The sequence below is a fragment of the Meriones unguiculatus genome, chromosome 4, assembly GCF_030254825.1.
Source record: "Meriones unguiculatus strain TT.TT164.6M chromosome 4, Bangor_MerUng_6.1, whole genome shotgun sequence".
Lineage (NCBI taxonomy): Eukaryota > Metazoa > Chordata > Mammalia > Rodentia > Muridae > Meriones > Meriones unguiculatus.
Genome location: NC_083352.1, coordinates 31,706,689 through 31,720,174, shown reverse-complemented (window position 1 = coordinate 31,720,174; position 13,486 = coordinate 31,706,689). Strand labels below are relative to the sequence as shown.

Below are 13,486 nucleotides of genomic sequence, written 5' to 3'. Positions count from 1 at the left end.
TTGTAAAGAGAAATGGGGCTAGGTGAGATGCCTCCCTGGGCAAAGACACTTGCTGCCAAGCCTGATGATCTGAATTTGATCCCTGAGAGTGTCGCAGTGAAAGGAGTTGTCCTCTGACCTCCACATACATTCTAGAGCACACATATTCTCCCTATCCATAAACCAATAATTTATTTTTTAAAAAAGGGAGAAGAAAAATATCCGAAGTTACTCTTCAGTAACAACATTTGGATTTTTTGATTACAAATGGATGTTAAATTTTCATTGCTCACTCTTGTCTCGTTACACTTGTGTTGAGTAAACACTGCATAAACATACAAAATCAAGGTTTGCAAAAAAAAACACAACAGATGCATATACAAATACATACATGCATAAATATACACACATATATTCTATATTTATTCTTTAGGGCAGTATGTGTACATCAACATTGTAGAATTACTTTTGCCCATAAGCGCAATATAGGAAACAAGTGATGTTTAACTTTTCACGATAAATACTTTATTAAACAATAAATTAAAATGAACTTATATAAATAGTCATTATCAGACTTGAGCATGGCTTGACCTGTGCTATTTGCTTTATTTTGGGATGAAAGGCCTGAAAGGTAGTCTATACTTCTGGCAAGGCTCATCCCATCTTGAGCCTTTCCACTGAAAACCTTTCAGCATATAGGTCACTTACTGATTGCCAACACTTAGAAGTGTTAAAATCTCTCATGTCAACAGGTTGGGGATCTGATTATTGATCCAATGGGGCATTTTGTTGACTTCATAAGGTTTTTACAAAGGAGATCAAAGGATGCTTTATGTTTCAATACACGGCTTTATAAGACAGATGGAATCCACCTTGAAAGACCCATGACACTTAAGACCGGATTATCAAAAGTTTTAGACACTCACACCTATTAGCTTGCTCAGCCCTTATCCTCACACTGTCAGCACATTTTAGCTTCATTTATAGGGAGTGGACAGTCCAGTTTGAATTTTAACTGCTGCCAAAGTTCAATCTGGGTTAGAGAAGTGGTCGCTGAATTACGGGTCATGACGAATGATTCTCCGGCTTGGGATGTGGACCTCTTCTCCCTAATGGTGTCATCAACACTTTATTTGGAGGAAAAAAAAAAAGTGCTCTCAACTTTTGGGAAAACTCCAGAACTAGAACGGTCTGCAGCTAGGTGGGAGCTTTGTGAACCTGCCGTATCTGTGATGAGAAAAGAGCATGAAAGAAAGTTGTTCATTCTTTCATCTTCCAGAAACTCCAAAGGGATTTGTTGCTACCCACATCTAACACTGGAAAAGCACACAAGCTCTGAGGTTTCTCCCTGAAGCCTTGAAACAAACCACAGTGTTGGAAATACAGTGCTGCTCTTGAGTATCTCTATTTTATCAATAAAATGAAATCCTGTCTACACACCCAAACTATTAACTGTTAAAGCCCATCTGGATAGTCTGTCTGTGGCAATTTAAACTGTATTATTTCTATCAATTAAGGGCTTGAGATATGTCTTGTTTGATCATACCAGAATTTAAACCAGGGTACCAAAATATTTTAAAATGCAAATTAAATGTCAATTGCTTTAACATACACAGTCACATTATTTGCCATATACATGTGTGTAATATGTACGATTTTTATATGTTGCTTCAGAATGAAAGTTTGGATTTTTATAGTGTGATACTTTAATTTGTTCAGTGATAAGATTTAAAAAGTTTTTCATACTTTCCAATGAGTAGTTGAGTTCACCTAAACATTACCTCAAATGGATGCGTTTTTATTCATTTCTTACTGATTCGTCTATCCTCAGCTAAAGGCTGTAAAAAAAAGCAGATTAAATAGTTGTATTTTAAATCATATAAACATGCCAGACACTGAATTCAGTATACAAACATTTAATCTTTATAAATTATACATTTTCCTTTTCATTCTGCAGTACCTTTGGGAATCTATGCACACACATTATATCTATTCTCAATAATTTTTCTAGTATTAAAAACTGGTTATCATACGCACTATGAAATGTCATGCATTTAGTTTACTTCAAATAATAATTTATTTATTTATTTATTTATTTATTTTTTGGTGCTAAAGAAAGCTTGTATGTTTATGTTAGGAGCCACTGTGAGTCTTTTCACTGTTTTAATGCAAACTTTTCATCCCGTACTTGCAGCTACATTCTATAGCCAAACATTTAAGCTAAACGTTTGAACAGGAGCAGCTTTGCTTGTCTGCTCCCCTTGGCTCACCCCACCCCCACCCTTTGTAGAGCACGCTCCCATTTCTTGTGCGGATCCATCAAGAGAAGACAAGGAGGTTAAAGGCATCCACCCATCCGACAGGTGTGTAGGTGGGAAAAGTTCCTGTCTCCCTTTGTTGGCAGCTGTGAAGGTGCAGGTGTGAAGAGCAGCAGCATTTGATAGTCAGCCTTTGGATGTGTCAGGCGGGGACATTTACACCAAAGCTAAGGGGAAAACCTCTCATAACTTTGTTGTCTAGCCTGAGAAGCATAAAACAGTTTGTTATTTTTAAAGTTAGGTTTAAAGCTGTAAAGCTTCACCTGTCAAGCTTATAGATAGACGTCTTGTTTTAACTTGACCAAAACCAGATACAGTATATTCCTTATTTAGAAAAGAAAAAACAAAACATTAAGCAGTTCTGAATAGAAAACTCACTGTAGGTTCTAAGAGCTCTCGGGCAGAGATGATTTCTTGCGGGAGTTGGAAAATATACCACCTTAGCTCATTTCTATTTGTTCCGAGGCTTCAAGTTGAAACTATCATTGTTCTTGCTTTTTATCTCATTACCCTTCACTTTAAATGAAGACAAATGTAGCATTAGGTCAGAGATGCTAAAAAGCCTCTCGCTTCAAAACACAGGCGTTATCTCTTGGTTGCCCTGGCTCCAATCCCGCTGTCACGTGTTCCCCATGATTCATTCTGATAATGTTAACCAGATGCCGATTTAAAAGTCCAACACTGCTGTAGTTCATTGCCACTTTCTTGTTTGTTCTACAAGAATTAAACAAAGCAAAACAAGCCCCTCCCCAAACCCAGTGAGCCCCAATTCTCTCTACCTGCCTGTGCTATTGCCATTCTGCAATCCAGGTGAAGTTGTATATATTAAGATTTCACTTATCTTCTTGTCTTGACCCTGAAAGAAGAAAAAATGTGGTTTTTTTTTCTTTTCTTCTTATGGAGAAGTTTTAGGTTTCCAAGGCTCCTTGTCAATGTGTGACAACAAACATTTCCCAAAATATTTTTTATATCGCACATTTCTTTTTTTAATGAGCTAATATAGCTGTTTCTGTCATTCTAGAGAAAAGGCTCAACAATTGTAAAAATGTGACAAATTGAAAAGGATTTATCTCTCCAATTAAATGTATTTATGTCTTACACCATAAAGACCACAATGAAAGACTTTATATGCAAAAACTTAAAAAATTTAATATATTTAATATTAAATTTTTATATGGAACAATGATGAAAAATTAATTCTTGAGTATGTTAATGAAATATTCATTTGAAGATTGAATGATAAGACATATTATAAGACAAAAGCTGATCTCTTTTGTTTACTCTGTGCCAAAACCCCTTCGTATTTATATGAACTAGTAAAAGAATCGAAAGTAGTTGAATTTTAGTAGCTCATTCATCCAAATAGTAAGGTAATAAGACGTTTGAATTAATTATACTTTCAGGTTAGAGTATATTTGTTAACAAAATAGGTTAATGTTTAGAATTTTAATTAATGTTAATTAATTAATACTTAATTTAAATCATTTTATAATATTGGATTGACACTGTTCACACAGAGACAGAGAAAGAGAGAGTTTTAGGAGTTAAAATAAACCGATGAGCTGAATCGGCTACACTGTGCGCTTCCTGTGTGCTTGGGATGGATCGTTTGTCTTAATGGTCAGAACCGCTGGAGTATTTATGCTGCCATTATTGCTCCGGTCTCCCAGCTGCACAGTGAACAGTTCAAGGCCGCCGCTAATTTCTCAAGCAAGCAGAGAATTCCGGGATTGGAGACGGAGCTCTTGCACCGTGGAGCTCTGACTGTGATGATGTCATGCATTCTTTCTTGGCGGAGAAGTTTTCACCGCACGGACTTGAACGTACAAGATTTTCAGGGTTTGAGGGTAAACTGAGACTGAATCTTGGCTCCGTATTTACTTAACTGGAGTCACCATGAAATGCCTCATCTTACCACCTGCCGCTGTCCTCTCAGATTACGGAGGATCAAAGCAGTTAATTAAGGAACCTCGGCTCATTATTGAAGTTTATTGTACCTTGGATTTTACTACTGCATGTTACTGTATTGGTAAGTGAGAGGAGGTGAGGAGGACAGTCCTACCAGGTCTAACAACTGCCTGCACACGTGCCGGCTCTATCATTGGTCAGCTTTGAGACAATCATCTACACAAATTTGTATCTCTGGTCATGGTACTATGTGCCAGGATTTATTATTAATTAATTTTTTAAAATAAATTACAGTTCTTTTTTCATTTTGTATCCCAGTTGTAGACCCCCCTCCCTCATGTCCTCCCCATCCTACCCTCCCTCCCTCATCTCCTCTCATGCCCCTCCCCAAGCCAATTGATAGGGGAGGACCTCCTTCCCTTTCCTCTGACTTTAGCCTATCAGGTCTCATCAGGACTGGCTGCATTTTCTTCCTCTGTGGCCTGGTAAGGCTGCTCCCCCATGGGGGCAGGGAGAGGTGATCAAAGAGACATACTGAGTTCATGTCAGAGACAGTCCCAGTTCTCATTACAATGGAACCAACTTGGATTCTGAGCTGCCATGGGCTACTTCTGTGCAGGGGTTCTAGGTTATTTCCATGCACCATCCTTGGCTAGAGTATCAGTCTCAGGAAATACCCCTGTGCCCAGATTTTTTGGTTCTGTTGTTCTCCTTGTGGAGCTCCTGTCCCCTCCAGATCTTTCTCCTTTCCCCTTCTTTCATAAGACTCCCTGCACTCTGCCCAAAGTCTGGCTATGAGTCTCAGCATCTGCATTACTACCCTGCTGGATAGAGTCTTTCAAAGGCCCTCTGTAATAGGCCCCTGTCCTGTTCCTTGTTTTCTCTCTCTTCTGATGTCCATCCTGTTTGCTTTTCTGAGTGGGGATTGACCATCTTACCAAGGGTCCTCCTCCTTGCTTAGCTTCCTTAGGTGTACAGATTTTAGTATGTTTATCCTGTATTATATGTCTAATATCCACCTTTAAGTGAGTATATACCATGTGTGTCTTTCTGCTTCTGGGATACCTCACACAAAATGATCTTTTCTAGTTCCCACCATTTACCTGCAAATTTCATGATTTCCTTGTTTTTTTATTGCTGAGTAGTATCCATTGTGTAAAAGAACCACAATTTCTGCATCCATTCTTCTGTTGAGGGACATCTGGGTTGTTTCCAGATTTTGGCTATTACAAATAAAGCTGCTACGGACATGATTGAGTAAATGTCTTTGGTGTATACTTGAGCATGTTTTGGATATATGCTGAGGAGTGGAATAGCTGGATCTTGAGATAGTACTCTTCCTAATTGTTTGAGAAAGAGCCAGATTGATTTAGAAAGTGGTTGTGCAAGTTTACATTCCCACCAGCACTGGAGGAGGGTTCCCCTTTCTCCACATCCCCTCCAACATGTGTTGTCACTTTGGGATTATTTTTAAGGATTTCATTTTCCAATTTAGTATATGAAGTTATGAAGAACATAATCAGAGTTACAGGTGTACTGAAAAGTGTAAATAAATTAAATATAAACTGACAAGCCCTTCATTTGGCTTTCTTCGTTTCTAATTTTAATTAAACATTTTCACTTAATTATTTCCTGATTGATTTTTTTTTCACATTCACATCTTTCATAGTAAGCCTCAACTCCATTGATTAACATAAATTTTACAAAACCGTTAGTATGTATCAAGATTTCATATGGCTTTTACATTCAGGACATTCTGTTTAGATTCCTTTCTAGCCTTAAAAATGTCTTTTATTGATTCAGTTCATCCTACTCATTTAGGATGGCTTCAATCTTTGTTATCCAGTTCATATACAAATAGGATAACAAATTTAATTATTTTAATCATACATTTCTAAGTCTCTTATTCACTTTCATACATCACTGTTAAGTAGATATTACATATGATCTTGGGGGTGTTCGTGAACTTATATGCACATTGGCACATTTACATCTATAATGTTTCCATATGATCAAAACTCTAATTTTAGTCTGGGGACTGTGGTTTGTAGCTATACCTCAGGCACTTAGGAGGAAGAGGTACAGGGATCAGGAATTTAAACCTGTTCTTGGCAGATACATAACAACCTTGAGGCCAGCCTGTGCTACACAAAACTCAAAACTGAACAGAAATCCTAAAAGCAAAACAACAAACTCCTCAACCCAACCCCCAAGCTATAAGTTTTAAATATTCAAGTAAATCTTATAGAAAAATATGCACTCATAGTTTTTTTTTTTTTGATGTTAGACATTATGAGTTTTAGGATTTCTGAATTTTAGGATTTTCTTCCAGATGATTTTTCTTTACTTCTTTTGGAAATATAGTTCTTGTATAGTTTTTCAGTTTTCCAGGACATGTGAAACAAACTCCAAGTGTTTTACTCCACGTATGTTACCCTATGGTGACAGTAAACTGGTACAATACGCCACTGAGTTCCTGGTCTGGCAACTGGGCACTGAGTTGTCATTCAAATGAAAAAATTTGTATTTTCTTCTTTAGCTGTTTTCCCTTCTCAACATTCTAATGACATCATTTTTTTTTTTCTTTCAAGTAAAGGTCGTTGTTCAAGACTCCAGGTGAGACACTTTGAGACTCTTGGTTGACTTAAAACTTCAGAATCAAGGTAGTCTACCTTTTTTTTTTAATCAATGAGGGAAATTACACATTGAATATCATTTGCCAATTTGTGCGCCTTTATTTTATGAACTACTCATCTGCAATACAGTTAAAGCCAATGTGAACTTACAGCAAATCCCATGTACATATTGTGTATCATATGATCATTTAAAGAAGAGGTATAGCCTGGTTCCACATATGTGGAATCCTAGGATACTGGGGCAGAAGAATGAAGCTTCCATCCAGCATGGGGTATGTGGTAAGCTGTCAAAAATCAAAGAAGGAAAAAGAAAGAAGAAGCACACAATTACTAAGCAATATAGATTAGTCAGAATTTGTAATTTTAGTAGGAATATTAGTTGTGTACATCTGGATATTTACTCAAATGAACTTTTAATAAATGGTATTTGAGATGATTTTCTGTGTAGAATCATGTTTACTGTTGAGATGAAATAGCAAAATCTTTGAGGAAATTATTATATCAACTATAGTTTTAGTTAGTCATTAATAGAATCTTAATACCATATAACTATGGATTCTCTGCACTAACTTTATATAGAAAAATAACAATAATAATTAATATTTTTAAATAAAGTTGGAGTATATTCTACTGTTTCTGCTATTCTTCAATATGATTCAAGTATGAAGATAAATAATAAAATACTGAACACACAATGAAATATCCAAAATTTTGAGTTAAAATAATGAAAAATTTTGGAAATTTAAATTGAATATTTCACCTGGAATATAAATAGCAATTTATAAAACAATATTGTGTACTATCTGCATATTTCAAAGATCAAGACAAAATCTTATCTAAAATGATTGTTTATATCTTTAACTTTGGAAAATTTTATGCAAACCCGAAATAATCTTTCAAGACCTTCTATTTTACTTTAATTTCTAGTGGTGTTATTCAAGGTAGATTTGATGAAAATTGCTACTTATTAGTCACAGATAATTTTTTATTTACTTTTAGCAATGCATATTCCTAAATGAAGAGATGTGTTGATTCGGGTAGAATAATCTGATTATTATGGAGTTCAAAATGGAAAAAATAAACTTCTTTAAATTACTTGTGTTGTTTATATACAAAGTTTGAAAAGTTTTCTGTCTGTGTCTTATTCAAAACTCTGATGAGACCTGATAAGCCAGGGTCAGAGAGAAGGGGAGGAGGCCCTCCCCTATCAGTGGACTAAGGGAGCAGCATAGGAAGGCAGGGTGGGATTGGGAGGAGACGAGAGAGAGAGAGAGAGAGAGAGAGAGAGAGAGAGAGAGAGAGAGGGCCACACCTGGGCTACAAAGAGAAAAAACTCTGTATTTAATAAACTGGTATTATAATAAATTAAGTTTCATTACTAATATTGAGTTAAGTATCTGCTCACAGCTATTTCAATTAAATTATGTAGACCTATAGAAGTATGTAAATTCATCCAGAGGCTTCATCCGGCAAGGTGTATATCGTGTTGCTAATTAAACCTACACTGTAGCATTCTTAGAATGCAGCTCCTTAGCATGTTGTCTGAGGGTTACGGCTATTACATTGTTCCTTTTGTCTTTTTATGTATCACTTATGAGAAATCCCACTAAAGATTCTTCCCAAGTTCTCTGATGAAAGCAGGATCTTTAGACCCATGATAAATTTAGATTTTGCATCTTAATGTGATTGTTCTGTGTTTTGATCTTTGTTGTCTGTTAGAGATGACAGAGCCAAATTAGAGGGTGACTATAAGATCTGGGGTTTTAAGGGTTATTAATTGGCTTTAAGGATTGTCGAGCTTGCTTTTATTTTGTCTTTATCATTTTTACCTAGTGTTTCTTTTTTATATGAACTATTCTCATATTATTTTCTTCTTTAATTTGTGTACTCATTTCACATACTCTGAAACCCCCTCGCTTCTTTCCTCTCAGTCCCACCTTCCTACCCTCTTCCTCATGTTCCCCTCCCCTTCTTCTCACAGAGGGGAGCCTTCCCATCACACAAAGTATTCCAAAGAATACTTAGAGAATAAATACATACATATGTATATACTCGTAGACATATCTTCCCATTTTAGAAATTATTTATTCCAAGAATCAATATAAAGAGAAATATAATCAATTTTTAATGAAACCATTTCTTCAGCATGATAATTGTACAAAGGGAAGGTATACCGCTTATGTATCCAGACAGGTTTTCAGATTTCAAGTCAGGGCACTGTTTTTGACATGGTCATCTAAAGCAGTGGTTCTTAACCTGTGGTCACAATCCCTTTGTGGTCACACGTTAAACATCCTGCATATCAGAATATTTCTATCATATTCATAACAGTAGCAAAATTACAGTTATGAAGTAGCAAAAAGGTAATTTTATGGCTTAGGCTCACCTCAACATGATGAACTGTATTAAAGGGTCACAGCATTAGGAAGAATCCCCTGTTATGGATATCTGTTCTGAACTCATATTATTTATAGTTTGTTTTCCTTGCCTGAATGGTTCCTGAGGAAGGCATTCAGTTTGCACACAATGTAAACCTATTTTTTTATTTTCAACCTTTTTTAAATTTATTTTTTTATATTAATTACATTTTATTTCCTTTGTGTCCCAGTTGTAGCCCCCTTCCTTATTCCCTCCCAATACTACCCTCCCTCTCTCATCTCCTCCCAAGGTCCTCTCCAAGTCCACTGATAGGGGAGGTCCTCCTCCCCTTTCATTTGACCCTAGCTTATCAGGTCTCATCAGGACTGGCTTCATTGTCCTCCACTGTGGCCTGACAAGGCGGCTCCCCCCTCAGGGCAAGGTTGTCAAAGAGCTAGCCACTGAGTTCATGTCAGAGACAGTCCCTATTCCCATTATTAGGGAACTCACTTGGATACTGAGCTGCCATGGGCTACATCTGAGCAGGGGTTCTAGGTAATATCTATGAATGGTCCTTGGTTGGAGTATTAGTCTCAGAAGACCCCTGTGCCCAGATATTTTGTACTGTTGCTACAGGAAACAGGACAGGAGCCTACCACAGAGGGCCCCTGAAAGACTCTACCCAGCAGTGTATCAAAGAAGATGCTGAGACTCATAACCAAACTTTGGGCAGAGTGCAGGGAATCATATGAAAGAAGGGGGAGATAATAAACCTATTTTTTACATAGATATTTTGGTAAAGCATTCAGTTATGGAAATAGTTACATTATTTTCATTTTATATGATAGAGGGTTGCTAGTATTTTCACTAATGATATAAGCAAACCAAAAATGCTTCTTAGAATTGTTATGGCTCTGGTATTCTGTCCATGTATCTTTGTATTAATCTTTTAGTAGTGTCTCAGAAAATAGAACATTGTCTTCATTCCAGTTAAAAAGTTAAGACTTTAAATTGGCATCAATGATTCCTTTCTGTCCTCCAAGCTGTGTATATAGGTGCTCTTGCTTTATATGGGACTGCTTTCCAGAAAGACTCATGGCAAGAGAGCTGGGTCAATGGATGTAATGCTTACCTCCAATTAACACACACTGCACTATTTTAGAAAATCAGATAAGGAAAAGCCTTGATGAGTCTGTAGACATCAGCTTCCATTTCAAGGCATTGATCTTACAATTAGACTCATTTGTCTCAACTGACCTTATAAAATAAAATTATTTAATTTTTAATTACCTTTTTAATGAAGGAGGCAATTTATTAAGCCAGCATCCTTTGTTCCAGTGCTTCTTGTTGGCAGCTACCGCCTGCCAGCGATCCTGTCCAGATCTCTCTGTCCCTGAGCTGTCATCTTGCGACCCCCATCTTGGTCCTTCCCCACCATTTTCAGCCCCTCAAGGGCTTGCAGGACCTGGTGGGCCACACTCGTGGAGCCTCTGCTGAAGCGGCTGGGACTGACACCGTTTCTCTTCTGTTCTCCACCGATCTGATCTTGGTCGTGGAGCCGACCCCTGTGCCATCGCACGGAGGCATAGGTGCGGCGCTGTGGGAGCTGCTCGTGTCTAGAGCCAGTTCTCGCCATAGGGAGCAAGCTCTTGGTGTTTGGCCAGCTTGACTGTGTCCACCCATTCGGGGACTTTCAGCCTCCTGGACTTTTTAAGGAAGGCTGCCAAGGCTCTGGCGAACTCCTGCTGCTCTACGTCTTTTCCGGTAACTCCAGGCATCACTCGGCCTCTGTGCTGCCAGTCACGGGAAAATGGATTTTTAATTGCCTTTACTTATTTAACTTAAATTAATTTCTTACGACGGTGAATTCAATTCCAAAGACTCATAGCCTGATTAATACTTTTGAATATGAAACATTTGAATACTCTATTACCTAATAGAAAAGTCGGGGTCTCGGCTTTACCGTGGTTACTGCTGTATTTCTGTACATGGGCCTGGATTCTGTCGACATTTATTTATGCTGTGTGGGATAAAAAATATTTTGTAACCTTTTTTAATTTTTTTTCTTATTTTATCTTTTCAGTGTGTCTGTTTCTGTGTGCACCGTGGTGAGAGTGTGGTGGTCAGAGGACACCTTGATAACGTTGGTTCTTTCTGTTCTTTCCTTCTACCTTGTGCGTCTTGAGGATTGAAACCCAGGTCACCAGAATTGGTGGCACGTGCCTTCACTCAGTGATCCGGTTTGCCAGAGCCTTATGATTTGGTGGTCGTTACTTGAGAATCTATAGATTTGAGAATCTATAAATTCATTCTTGAAAAAAAGTTCAAGAATAACTTTGATGGCTAGAAAATAAAACCTCAACATGATCTGCCTAAGTCAGTTTTTTCACTCAAGGATATACGCAGACTGTACGCGAGATAACAATGAGAAAAACGTCAGGTGTAGAACTGTGGCCATTTACTTGGATAAATTTTCAGTTAAATTATAAATTGATTTAAAAATGTGTTTTAAAGCTCATTGGTTCACCTTCAAAACTGATACCAGTGAATCTGTCAGAAGAAAATCCTGTCAAAGCAAGTAGGGGCACACAGGGACTTACAATGATATCCCTAATGAAATACAGATCTATGCATTGTGAGAAAATTAAGACTTGGGCGAAAAATCAAAGAGGAGCTGGACAGCCTTCAGAAGGCGTTTTTATAGTCTGGGATCAGGGAGGGTTCATCTGTTGAAGTGCTGAGGGTAGTAATGGTTTGCTAATCTGCGAGGGGCTTTTGTTCTGTTTTCTTTGCAATCCCGGAGACTGTTAAAGCTTGAAAGTAAGAGGTCGCAGGTTAGAAATCAGATGTCCTCTAGAGGCAGCACGCCCTGCTTATTTCAGAGCCCTTCCACGTTCAGGAGGGTGAGGAGTGCTTTTAGGGCTCTTTAAGGTTAAAGATGTTAAAAGCTCTGCTCTCCTACACTTCAGTCACACTCTGCAGGAAAATGCAAAGAATGAGAGGAGGCTACAAAGCACTTCAGAGGTCTTGAATGGAGGGGTCACAATTTGCATATAGTTAGATGCAGACATGGCATTTGATTCCTCCATTTCAAATGACCCTAGAGCACCACAAACTGGGAGTCTGTATATATGCTCAGCTTCCAATCCAGGGTAAATATCAGGGTAAATGTATTTAAAAGAGTGAGCAAAACTGTGTTTCCTTTTGAGTATATAGAGAACTGTCCATTTTAAAAGAGGCTGAATTCTTTGGTCACTGAATGAAAAAAATCACTGGAACCAATATAATGCATAAAAATTCCTTCACTCTCCTCCAAAGGACAACATACCTGTTTTCATAGCTGTATATGCTCAAAGACATAACATATATAATAGTAAACTTACAAAGTATAATTTACAGCATAGTTTTAAAATTGTATTTTTATTAACTTTATTAAGTACCAAGTATGTAGTTGTACAAGTTAAGTGTGCTACAAATATATATATATAATGAAGGAAAAATCATGAAACAATATGCCTTGTTCCATCTTACTCTTTAGAATGTCTTATAGCAGGAAGGCAAGTAGACACCATTTTTTATAGATAAGAATTATTTCTATTTTATATACCCAAGTGTGTGCCACTTATTAACAAAGTGATCATTTATTCTCCTCTGAAGCTAAAGGAAAAGCTTGCAGTTAACTGCTGGTTAAGGTAACCCTTTTCTTTTGATTGGGGGAGGGGAGTAGGTTTGGGTTTTTCAAGACAGGAGTTTTCTGTGTATCCTTGGCTGTCCTGGACTGGCTTGTAGACCAGGCTGGCCTTGAACTCCACAGAGCTTCGTCTGTCTCTGTCCTGAGTGCTTTCCCACTTTAACAGTTAACAGTCTTTAAAATCGACTCACTATCTAAGAAGAAATGATATGTGTATTAAATAAAATTATGTGTATAAAATTTTTGGTCTAGTGCTCAGCCTGTGTTAGAGGCTCAGTACATGTTTGGGAACTAAGACAGTTTTATAGCAGATGCACGATGCACAAAACACATTCTAATATAACTATACAATGATGATAGTTTTTGAATAGTTTTATACACAACATTCACCACAATGGAAAGAATAACAAAATGATATATTACCCATTAATTATACTGTGTCCTTTTGAATTTTATTCTCCCTGAAATTCATCACTTTCCCAGGGAAAGCATTTTTCTGTCAGTCATGTTATCTTAGTCCAACTCAATAGGCCTGAAGAAGCTGTTTCACAGATGAGCTAGGGAAGACTTTTCCAGTGTGTGTGTGTGTGTGTGTG

At 37.4% G+C, this 13,486-nt stretch overlaps 1 pseudogene; it reads right to left on the bottom strand.

Annotated features, from left to right (window-relative positions):
* Positions 1-10,485: 10,485 nt before the first annotated feature.
* LOC110544004 (small ribosomal subunit protein eS19-like) lies at positions 10,486-10,977 on the bottom strand (annotated as a pseudogene).
* Between the last annotated feature and the right edge of the window lie 2,509 nt (positions 10,978-13,486).